General features: G+C 64.5%; 1 protein-coding gene across 3 annotated transcripts in view; it reads left to right on the top strand.

Annotated features, from left to right (window-relative positions):
- The first annotated feature begins 1,159 nt into the window (after positions 1–1,159).
- Positions 1,160–11,802, top strand: part of PLXNB2 (plexin B2) — a 28,385-nt gene continuing 17,742 nt past the window's right edge. The window contains exon 1 of one of the 3 annotated variants that reach the window (XM_039235535.1): positions 1,160–1,249. The gene's annotated coding sequence lies outside the window, so the exon portion shown is untranslated. Of the gene's footprint in view, positions 1,250–8,125; positions 8,200–11,802 lie in introns of those variants that run through there. The other 2 variants (XM_039235545.1, XM_039235541.1) reach the window with 2 other exon arrangements.

Here is an 11,802-nt window from a genome sequence, read left to right as displayed (position 1 = left end):
TAGCCTTGGTGGGGGGTGTCTGTGGGGCTGGGCATTAAGTACTGCAGTTCCACCCTCTCCCCCAGAAGCTCCCGTGTTCCCTCCCAGGGTCAGTGAGCTCCGGTGTGGCTGGAGCAGGCCGGGGGGGGGGGGGGCGCCAGGTGGATGGGGAGAGGCGAACGGTCCCCGTTGGGGCCCTGTGGGCGGGAGGGCCCGGAGAAGCCGCGGCCCTTGGTCCAGGAGGGTGTTGGTTTGTCCCTGAGGGCTCTCAGGTTGGAGGGGCTGTGCGTGGTGGCCGTGGGGACGCCAGTCAGCCGCACCAGGGACAGGAAAGACGTCTTCACCCCAGAACTTCCTGTGCTTTACTTAGAGATTCCCCTTTAGTCTGGAATGGTGGACCTCCCACATTTTTGGTATTAAAATGTGCTGTGACCATGCTTGTGTTTTGACTTCCTTTTTTGATAAAAAGCTGGCATCCTTGTCAGACCCTATAATTTTAAGTTCCTCTGCAGTAGGGATCGGGTAAGCCAGGGAACGAATGTGGTTCAGGCTAAAGGAGAGGTTCGCCCCGGCTGGTCGGGGGCGGAGGGCGGCCCGATGCTGGAAGAACGGGACGTTCTCCTGTGCTCCTAACGGCTTCGTCTGGTTGGGGGAGTTCTGGACCACTGGGGGCAGGTCTTGGGGTGGGGGGAGCTGAGGGGGCGTGGAGAGCCGGAGGAAGTGCAGGGGTGTGGGGTGCTGGTGCTCGGCCGGCCTGCTTCAGAGCCGGCCGCGAGGGGCTCAGACACGTCGGCGTGGCTCTGGCTCGGGGCGCTCCCCCCTCCCCCGCGCCCCCCCCCCCCCCCGCGCCCCCCCCCGTGGCCTGGGCTCCCCGGTGAACCCCGGCGCTCCCAGGGTGGTGCCAGGCCCGGGGACACGCGATGCCTGTCGCGAACCTGCGCTCGAACCCTGCCCAACCCACCCTGCGCCCCGGTGTGCGCGCCGTGGCCGCGGGGCGCGGGCTACCGGGTCCCCGCGGGGACCCTCCCGACGCTCCCTCCTCCTCCCTGCCCCTCCTCCCGCTCCTCCGCCCCTCTCTCCTCCTCCACCCCCTCCCAGCCCCTCCTCCACCCCGCCCTCCCCTCTCCCCGCCGGGGGCGGGGCCGCTGCTCCCGCGCGCTCCGGCCCCTCCTCGGCCACACAAAGGCCCGTCTCCATGGCAGCCGCGCGGGCCGGAGCGCAGCGCCGATCGCGGCCCGGGCGCCATCGAGCCTCGGCGGCGGACGTGCAGGTACCGCGGTGGGGGGTACGGGCCCCTGGTGCGGCCGCGCGGGTCGGGGGGCTTCGCCGCTGGTGCCGCTTCGTCCCAACCTGCGCGCTCTGGGCGCGGGGACCTAGGGCAGCCGCGGCTCCGCGGGGCCGATCGGGCCTCGGCCGCCGTCCGTGCGTCCTCGGCTCCTCCAGGCGGCCGGCGAGGCCCGCGGCGCCGGGCGGGCGGCGGGGGGGTGGGCCTGGCCGGGCCGGGAGTCCCCAGCCGGGCGCCGCGCCCTCTGGACCGCTGGACTCTTTCTGGTTCCGGACTCTCCCTCCCCGCCCGTGCCACTGAGATCCGTGGGCAGGGCTGCAATTGTCCCTGTTGTGCAAGAGCTGGGGACCCCCACCCACCCGCCCCTACCCCAGCAGCAGTTCCGGGGTGGCTCAGCCCAGGCTTCTCCAGGGGGGTGACCCGCAGTCAGGGCTTGGCTACACCCCGCCCCCCCCAACCTTTCCCCACATACTCGCTGGGGCTCCTTTTGAGGAAGGCCTCTGCTGGGACCACCCTGTGAGCCCCCTGGTCTGTGCTTGGCCCGGGCAAGAAGGTGGGAGCAATGGATCCCGACTGGGACTAAGGGCAGTTTAGCACCGACCCGGGGCACCTGACCAGTCCTAGTGGCCTGGGCCTGCTTGCGTCTCAACAAGGCCTGCTAAGGCCGCTCCTGCTGGGTTTGATCGGCGTGGTGTTTATTTCTGAGAAAATCTCAGACTGTGGTGGTGTGGGGAGCACACCCAATGCCTGAGCCCTCCTTTCACCCTCTGGCCCTGTATTTCTGCTTACTTCCTCCTGCGGGAAGCCCTCCTGGATGGGCTTTTCCCCACTCCTCTGTGCTCAGGCTGATTGGCAGATTTCTGGGGTCCCTGAGCTCAAGGGCCCCGGAGTTTCCTGCCACGTCACTAAGGCTTCTCTTCCCAGCAACTTGGGAAAGGAAGGAAGGGGTCCATCTGTCCCCTCTGCCTGTGGCGGAGGTCAAGATGGGGGTGGGGGCGGGGGGGGGTGTCAAGCTAGTGGAATATCCTGGGCCTTGGAGGATTTTCTGGCCCATGCCTGCTGTGGGGGGCTCCTTCTTCCATGTCTAACCTAAGCCCCTGTGCCCTCCCCAACCCCAGGGCTGGGTCCTGTGGAGAGTGGAGGGGTGGGTGCTGGCTGACCCATGCCCAGATGTCACCCTGGCATGGCCAGGAGGTGCCGTCTGAGAGTGTGAAAGTTGGACAGCTAGTGGGAGCGGCTATCCCTCTGCCCTGAGGAGAGGGTCCCTAGGAGGAAGGCCAAGCAGTGGCCTGGCGGGGCCTGCTGGCTATTTTTTTGTGGCATGTCAGCTTTTAGGAATTTCCAGAGAAGATTAAGGACAATCAGGTGGTCTTCACGGATGTGAACCTACCACCTCTTCCCACCTTACCCGTGGGGGCCCACCTTGGTCTAAGGGGTGGGCCCCTTAGGAAGTCAAGGCCTGAGGTTTGGCGGGGGGTTCCTTGCCCCAGGAGGGGAGGAGGTTACCGAGAAAAACAAGGGTTTGGAATGTGAGCCCCCCCCCTCCCGCCGGCTGCCTGCCAAGAAGGAATTATTTTGGATTATCCAGCCGTGTCCAGCCACCCAAGGGGGGAGGCCACAACCCCGCAGAGGGATCCGCTTCCGGGGCTGAGGGTTGAGAGCCCCAGGAGGGAGGGACGGGCTAGTCTGGGCAGCTCCGCCACCTCCTGAGGCTGCTCAGACCGGTCGGGGGCGGGGTGGGAGGGGATGCGTCACCCTTGGGTTGGAGATTGCAGGCTGCCCTTGCAGGCCCTGCCTAGCTAGCCTGGAGCCCACCCAGGCCCCTCGGAGGGAGGCCACAGGGCTGGAGGAGTCCCAGATCCTGTCCTCAAGGCTTGGGGGAGGGGCCTAGCCAGGGGACCCCTTCAACCCCAGAAGGCTTCATGGTGTGGGCTAGAGGCCTCTGAAGCCACTCTCCAGAGCTGGGTTCAGGGACACACCTTGGGTTACTCACACCTGGTCCTTCCCAGGAATGACGAGGAGCAGGAAGGGGCGTGACTTAGGCTGCTCAGGGTGACGCACAGGGGTCTTCTCGGGCTGAACCCTCAGGCCACCTTCCTATCCTGCACCCCAAGACCCACTGGCCAGCAGCTGACTGGTGCACAGCCCCCTCCAAGCCCCCCTGACACCCCAGCCCGCAGGTGAGGGGTTCCCCAGGTGAAGAGATCAAAGCCACTAATGGGTGAGGAGCTCTCTGGGATGCCGCCTCTGCCATGTGGGCCCCCTGGCTCTGTGCCTGAGTGTGCTCACAAGCCCTGTGCTCAGCAGTCCCTGTGGGGATCACACTGGAGACACAGAGCCGGCAGCTTGGGCACCGAGCAGGAAGCCCAGGGTCCTGGCCCTAGCCCAGGCGAGTGAGGCAGAAGAGATTGGATTGGAAAGCCCTGGGGTGGGCTGGCAGCCTGGGGAGGGGCCCATATGGCATATGCCTGTCTTTCCCAAGAGGAAAAGTTGCAGGCACTTGAGCCATCCCAAGACCAGGACCACTCTGGGCACGTGGCATCCTGCCCCTTTCTCGTCCCCACATCCTGGGGCCAGAGCCGATGATTCCCACCGGGACGTTGGGTGTGGGTGTGGGTTCCAGCACCCTCCCGTGTGGCCCCTTTTCTGGTCTGGGCAGGGCCGCGCTGAAGTGTGATGCCCTCTGCCACCAAGGGCTGTGTCCCTATGACTCGTCTCAGTCCTTGCTGCAGCAACAGGTGCTCGTGGGCAGGGAAATCAGCTCTTCTTCCCTGTGGTGGAGGCTGCTGTGTCCAGAGACCTCCTTGGACCCGGCGTGGGTCTGGGTGAGGAGGTGAGCGGATCAGACCTCCTGGGACCGAAGCCCCGGTCTGGCCAGTTGGGGGGGCTGCTGTGGCCCTCTGGCCCCAGTCTCGGGGGGGGGGTTCGGGGACGAAGGTCCGCTGGGGGCGCGTCCCTTGCTGAGGGTTGGGGCTGGGCAGAGTCCCTGCACCGGAGCCTAATGGGTGTTTGTGTTTGGGGTGGGGCTGCGGGGTGGGACGGGGTGGGGCCAGCCTCTAGCTAATTGTCTTTGGACTCAAATTACAGGCTGAGAGGGTGGGATCAGTGGCCTGTAATTGACTGGTGGGGGGGCGTTCCAGCGAGTGGGGGGAGTTGGGGAGGCGGCACCACCGCTTCCCTTTTCTCTCTGTGGTCCCTGCGCTCCTTCCCCTCCGTGGTCTCTGACGGGTTCTGCTTCTCTCTGCCCCGGTGATAGGAGGAGGTTGGGCCTTTCAGCTGCCCAGGCGGGGACGCTGGCCCGCCCCCCCCACGGCCCCCGGACCAGGCCAGCGCGCAGCAGCGCACCCAGCTCCGTCACCTCGCGGGAGCGCTGGGAGGGCTGGGCCCGGCCCCTGCTGTCCCGCCTCCGGGTCCCACCCAAGTGGGTCTGCGTTCCTCTGCTCTGTGGTTGATTCACACTCTTGTGACCGTGACTGGACTCTCGGGCCCTCGGAGGGAGCCTGGCGCAGCCATGGGTGGCAGCTGGGGCTGTTCGCGGGGACACTCCCAGGGCAGGCCCGGACCTGGAGTTGGGGTTCCTTTCCCACTTTGTTACTCTGTGGTCTCCCCACCCAACCTTTCAGGCACAGAGACTGGGTCACTCACGCCGCCCCCCGCTGTGGCTGGGGGCTGGTACGTCAGTGCGCTGGGCACAGGAGGGTCTCGCTCTGGGCTGGGATCGGGCATCTGGGCACAGGGCCTGGCTCGGTGCCCACATCCTTGTCCTCAGACGGCATGAAGCCCTCCAGTCTCCATTTCTGTGCTGGGCGGGTCCTGGCCCGAGTGCCGTGGGGAAGGGGAGGGGGGTCTTTTGGGTGCAGCCTGGGTTCTGCCTCAGCTCTACCATCAGCGCGGCCCTGGACGCATCACCTTCTGGTGCAGAGACCAAAGCCCTGGGGTGGCGCCCCCCCCAGCCCCTCTGGCACAGCTGGCCTGCAGGTCCCACGCGGGGCTCTGGGCAGGGAGGCCCTGTGGGGAGCTCAGGTCGCCGTGCCCAACACTGCCCCAGCTGGGCCCCTCCTCAGGAAAAGCAAGAAAGGGAAACGGGGTTGATGTCAGTCTTTCAGGAGGCCACCTGTGTCAACAGAGCAGCCAGGCAGGGGTGTCGGCCTTCCCTGAGCCAGCGTGCCACCTGTGCAGACCTGGGCCGTGGGCCGCCACTGGGCCCCGAGCTGAGGCCATTCTGGGGTCCTGGAAGGCCACAGCAGGCAACATGGTGACGGGGGAAGAGGGTGACGGTGTCCCCGCTGGGAGGAAGTGTGCCAGACAGAGGGAAACTGTGGCACTTGTGTGGTTCAGAGGCCACCAGGGGGCAGCTGGGCAGGATGGGGGTGACCTGGGTGGTATGGGGGCCCAGCTATAGAGCAGTGGGTTTGAAGGCCAGTAAGAGGTCGGGGCTCTGGGCCGTGTGCGGATTCTAGCCGTTTCTGCGCAGAGGGCGCTGCCCCCACCTTTCCCGCACATGGCCCCACCCCGGGGGCCAGCTCCAGGCCCGCCCAGCTCTGCCAGCCCTCTGGGCCTCCTGGGCGAACCCAGTGCTGGGGCTGCCGAAGACCCTTCTCACACACAGCTGCTCACACACAGCCCAGGAGCCTGGGTCCGGGGAACTTCCCGTGGGCCCTTTGTCCCAGGGATGCCGTGCGGGTGCTGGGGAGGGACCCCCGTTGGCAGGGTTCGTGCTTGGCAGCACAGACGTGTGTGCCTGCACATGTGCGGTCACGTGTGTGAGTGGTGGCTGGTTTGCCGGCTTGGCACACTGCCCCAGGCTAATTGCTGGGTTCGGTAGTGATAGAGGAGGCGGGGCTGGGGTGACCGCCGAGGCGCTGACAGGCTGATGGGGAGATTATAGGCCCTGCTTGCTCCTCACTTGCTCGGGCCTCACCCGTCCTCCCCCCACGCCCACTCCCGCCTCCTGCACACGGCCCAGGCAGGGGGCTCTGGGCGGGGGCTGGCGCTGGGCAGCTGCCGTGCGCCCCAGGCTGTCGTGGCCTGCGGCACCCCGTCAGCTGTGAGGTGAGCCCGCAGAGGGGGATGAGTGGAGCAGCTCAGAGGTGGGGTGGGCAGGCTGGGCGATGCTGGTGGGCAGGGAGGCCAGACGTGAGAACCAGTGGCTCAGGCCTGCCGTTGGGGCCCACGTGTCCCCTGGACTGCCCTCAGCCTCTCCTGGCTTGGATGGGGCGGCTCAGGGACTCAGCTGCTCACCCAGGGGCCCCTTCTGTGTCTGGGCAGCTGTCTGAACTGCTCTTGTTAGCCGGGTGGGGGCTGGAGGCCCTGCGGTGCCCGACCCTCAGCTGGCCCCTGCCCATCTCTCACCCCCGCTTCACCTCCCTCAGTTAGACTGGAAGCTACCCAGTGGTGAGGTTATGTCAGGAGAATGTCCACACGTGCCTAAAGGCTAGGCCCATCCTTGTTATCTATTTAAGTACTGACTGAGGCCGCCCTGCCGAGCTAGAGGATAGAGACTCATTCCGGGGTCCCCGGCACACAGGAAGCTGTCAGGGGCTTTGGGCTGAGCAGATGGGACAGGCCAGTGGGCCCCAGGTTGGGGTTCCCAGGAGCACAGGGATGTCAGCCGAGGGTGTTAAGCTGTGGAGCGTGCTGATGCAGAACTGCTGTGCAGAGGAGGAACCTGGGGGTGAGGCCACAGTGAGGGGGCCTGCGTGGGGCCTAAGCATGTCCAGGTGCCACATAGTGGTGGCTGGGACTCAGGAGGCGTGGTTACGATGGAAGGGACAGGTGGTAGCAGTGGTGGTAGCAGAACCTAACAAATCCTACCTCGGTCCTGAAGGCCTGGGAAGCCCAGGAGGCCGCTGCCTGAAGGCAGGGACCCCGCAGGATAATTTATTTTACTGTGTTCTTAGGTTTTTCTTTCCCTCCCTCCCTCCCTTCTTTCCTTCCTTTCTCTCTCTCTCTCTTTTTTCTTTTGAGACAGAGAGAGCAGGGAAGGGGCAGAGAGAATCCCAATCAGGCTCCTTGCTGTCAGCACAGAGCCCCATGCGGGACTCGAACTCACGGAACTGTGAGATCGTGACATGAGCTGAAATCAAGAGTCTGACTCGGTTTATCCGACTGGGCGACCCAGGCGCCCCCATGCTCAGGTGTTCCTAAGCCACCCGACCACAGGATTGGGCAGCGAGTGGATGGGAGAGCGGCCTGACAGCCAACAGCGTGTGGATCCCCGTGTGCCTGGGTGCTCACAAGGGACAGTAGTCACAGACGGGAGGGGGGGGCTGGAGCACAGACGGGAGGGGGGGGGCTGGAGCACAGACACTCCGGCCTTTGTTGGGCCAGCTCACAAGACACCTGAGGGCAAGGGCTAGATGCAGACGCCCTGGTGACCTCAGGTCTCAGGCAGAGTTGCTGAGAGACCTGGGTGCACTCAGGCCGACGCGGCACCAGAAGCTGAGTGGGAGGCTGGCGGGAGGCTAATGGGATCAGAAGGGGCTGGGGTTTCCCTGGGCACACTCTCCTTAGCCCTGGGTCTCCGGCCTCTGACCTTCCTCACTGCCACCAGCCAGGGGTGACTTCCTGCTGGGACCCAGAGTGCAGACTCCAGGAGGCTGACCCTTCCCCTCCGCCCAGGCCAGGCCCCACAGTCTAAACAGGTAGAAGGAACCTGGGGGAGCGGGGGTCCAGTGGGAGTCTCTGGTGGCGCTGACGCAAGTGTCAGGCGGCGACGTCAATCTGTCCCTAGGGCCCCGCCCCGCCCGCCCCGCCCCTGCCCTCGGTGCTGGTGTCGGGAGAGCTCAGCCTGCGGCCGGGTCGGGGTCAGGCCAGCTGCCCCCGGAGCCCAGGTGGGGCGTGACCGGCGGGCGCTGGAGGGGTGGCCGAGCCCGGGGACCGGCCCGCGCGCCAGGACTCAGGCAGGTAACGGGCGGTCGCGCGGCCCGAGCCAGGTGAGCGCTGGTGGCGAAGCCGGGTCTGTGCCCACGTGATCGCCGCCGCTGTCATTGTTACTCGAGGTCGGGCTCCGACCCGCCGGCGCACCGTGGGGTCCCCGGTGAGGGCGCGGGGGCGGCGCCCGATGTCCCCCCGCCCCCCGGCCGGCACCCGGGCCCGGGTCGCCCTCCGCCGCGGCCCCAGCACCCGCCCCGCGCTCTGCGCCCTCTTCACCCTGCTGGGTCCGCAGGGACGCGGCCGGGGCGGCCCCCGCCCCCCAGCGGGACTCTGACCCGGGTCACGGTGGGGGGGGGACGGGGGATCGCGGGGAACCGACCCCTCCCGGGCAGGCGCACCCCCTCCCCGCATTCGCGCCCCTCCCTCGCGCTTGTTTTGAAAACAGCGGAGGCTCGGATTTGCCGGCGATTTGCAGGCGTTTCGGCCTGTTTTGTTTCCTCTGATTTGTTTAACGCTCCCGGCTAATTGCAGATTTGCATGTTCGTCGGGAGAGCTGAGGCCTGGCCCCCTGGCTGCCAGCTGCCCGGCGGGGGAGGGGCGACTCCCCGCTTCTCACGCGGCGCCCGGCCGCCTGGAGGCTGGCTCCCCGCCCCCCCCCGGGGACTCCTGGGGGCCTCCGCCCCCGCCCGGTCGCGGGGGAGCGGGTGAGCCGCTCTGTCCCCACCTGGCCCTGAGCCGACACCCGATTCACCCGAATCCTCGCCTTTTCCGTGTCTGCCTGTGCGAGTCCTCGACTTGTTCCCCGGGCACCTCTTCTGCCCCCTTGTGCCAACCCAGCCCCATCCGGCTTCCCTTCCTGAAGGTACAGGCTGGCTGGCCTGGCAGAGGGCAACCCCACGCGGGACCCCACTTCCCCACCAGACCAAATGCTCGTTATTGTTTCGATCTTAGCGTTAAGAAATCAGTCTGTGTTTACTAGAGAATAGCGACTTGGAAAGAACCCCCAGCTCTGTCCCATCCATACCCCAGACAGAGGCTCCCCGCACGTGGGGCAAAGGGGGAGGAGGCCCCAGCTCCCAGGCCTGGTCTGCAGTGAGGACTCTGCCCTGCCTCTTTACCGTTCTTTTGGGGTGGGGCCTGCTGGCCCCGCACTAGAGGCAGATGGAGCCTGAGGGTGGGCAGCACCGGGACCCATCTGGGAAGGGTCCACCGCTTTCCGTCAGGCTGAGGTGTGGAGGGCAGGCAGGGGCTCCTGGGGCAGCGCCTGCCTCCGGGCCCAGCCCTCCACTCTGGGATGCCCCTGCCCTCCCAGTTCCCTGGGCTTAGGCCCCAGGTGCCTGCCTGGCCAGCTCCTGTGTTCAGCTTTGCTTGGGGAGGGCCCATCAGTGAAGACCACAGACCTTAGCGGATGAGTGAGTGTCCTCCAGGGTCAGGGTGGGTGCCTCAAGATCCTGAGGGATGGGTAGGAGTTTTCTGGTCAGGGTGTGGGACAGCGGAAGCAGAGACAGGGTGACCTCACAGTCCCTCCTCCACTGTCCTCACGCCCATAACGACTTCCACACACGGACTTGGTTACACTTGATGGCAGCTCACTGAGACTGATGCTGTTATTACTCCCATTCCACATGGGGAAACTGAGGCACAGTGTGGCTTTGTAAATAACCCACAGGGCCGAGGTGGAAATCGACAGAGCTGGGGTTTGAACCCAAACGTCTGACTCCAGAGTCCTTGAGGCCCCTCTGTGCGGCGGTGTTTGGCATGTGTGACTGGGGGACAGGGCCGGCCATGGCCTCAGTGGCCTGTGGGTGCTCCCTCCTGAGAGCAAGAGATAAAGCCTGGCTTTGGGGGTTAGGATGGACAGGCTGGGAGACGCTGGAGCGGGACTGGGTGGCTGAGGAGGGAGGAGTCCGGCTTTCATTGTGCAGGAAGTTTTGGCTGCAGGAGCGAGAGGCTGGGGGGAGAAGTCGCTGGTTGCCTCTGGGATGGCCTGAGCGTGGGACCCAGCATGAGCGGCGGTCACTCACGACAGGTCCCCGGCGGGGGTTGTGTGCCCGTGTGGGCCCAGGAAGAAGGTGTCCCTCCGAAGAGGCCAGCCCACCTTGGCTTTGCCTGCAGCAGACAGACACACACACAGACCCATACACACACCCTGCCTGGGGGCTGTGGACTCCAGGGCACACCTCCGGGGGGGGGGCACCTGGAGGCCCCCACGCTGTCCCTTCAAGGCGGCAGGTCGGCATGTGCTGTGGACGCCAGTGCGGTCTCTACCTCCGCCGACTACAGCTTCCAGGCCGGACCCGCCCCACCCAGCTTTCTCATGAGACCGCATCCTGCTGAGAGTGGTTTGGCCCCTGAATTGGTCCGTGGAGTGGCCTTTGCTCCTTACACACAGGCTGCGTTCAGTGCGTGTGGTAAAAGGACATCCCTCATCCTGCGCCCAGAGCCCTGAGCCCCTCAGCCAGAGGCGGTGGGACCCTAGGTCCAAGCGCCTGCAGCCCTGCCCTCCTTCCCTCTGCCAGTCCCTGTTGGGCCGGCCATAGGATGCAGGTGTCCTCCAGGATGGATGCAGGTGGCCAGGCCCAGGGTGGGGCGTGCTGCACAGACACCTGGGCCACTGTGGGGCGCGGGGGGGGGGGGGGGGGCAGCCAGTTTGGGAGCCAAAGGGCCAAGCAGGAGGGGCTGAATCTTGGATGTGGGGGTGCGAGAATTGGCCAGGAGAGATGGTTGACCAGAAAGCCATATCCTAAGGCGGAGTGGAGCTGCTGGGGGGAGCCAATCATTATTATTAGGTATATAACCACTTTTTATTTAGGCAATATGCGAATATATTCTTGTAAACGTTTTTCAAAAATTGGCAAATGAAGTTGCTTTGCTATCCCAGTCTCCTCCTCCTTGCTCCCAGGCTTTACTACTATTTTCAGTTTTCTTTTTTATTTGTTTATTTTGAGAGAGGGAGGGAGAGAGTGCCAAGCAGGCTCCGTGCTGTCAGTGAGGAGCCCGACACGGGGCTCCACCCCACGAACCAGGAGATCATGATCTGAGTTGAACCCCGAGTTGGATGCTTGACCGACGGAGCCACCCAGGTGCCCCTACTTTCAGTGTGAACGAAGGCTTCTAGAACTCGGCAGTTAAACCCACACCTGTATACACACCCTTGAAGACACGGAGTCCTGTGGCACAGCCATCCCTGTCATATCTGGGCCCCATGGGATTCAGCACGGACCACCCGCCTGTGTTGCCGTGGTGGTTTTTGGGGGTCCTCTGGCTGGATGCTGGGTGACTGCCACATTTTCATGCTAATAGACCGTGCCAAGAAGTATCCTTGAACACATCTCCCCTGTGGATACACGTGGATATTTATCGAGGTGGTAGGAGACAATAGCTTTGCTGAGTGCTACAGTGTAACAGGTCTCCTGAGGCTTTTCGTGAATGAATAATTTGGCCCTTGCAGACTCCTGGGGGAGTTCACTGTGACTCCATTTTACAGGTGGGGAAATGAGGCAAAGAGGAGTAACTTGCCCAAAGCCACACAGCTAGTAAGTAGAATTTGAGGGGCACAGATATGCTCATTTTTCAGAAACCAATTTATATTTTGATCAGAGTAACGTATGTACCTAGTTTTAAAAAGGCAATTGGAAAAAGAAAAAGGCAGATGATACTGA

Source organism: Hyaena hyaena, unplaced genomic scaffold, assembly GCF_003009895.1.
Source record: "Hyaena hyaena isolate Hyena2069 unplaced genomic scaffold, ASM300989v1 scaffold_4, whole genome shotgun sequence".
In the NCBI taxonomy this organism is placed as follows: Eukaryota; Metazoa; Chordata; class Mammalia; order Carnivora; family Hyaenidae; genus Hyaena; species Hyaena hyaena.
This window is presented reverse-complemented; position numbering and strand designations above follow the sequence as displayed.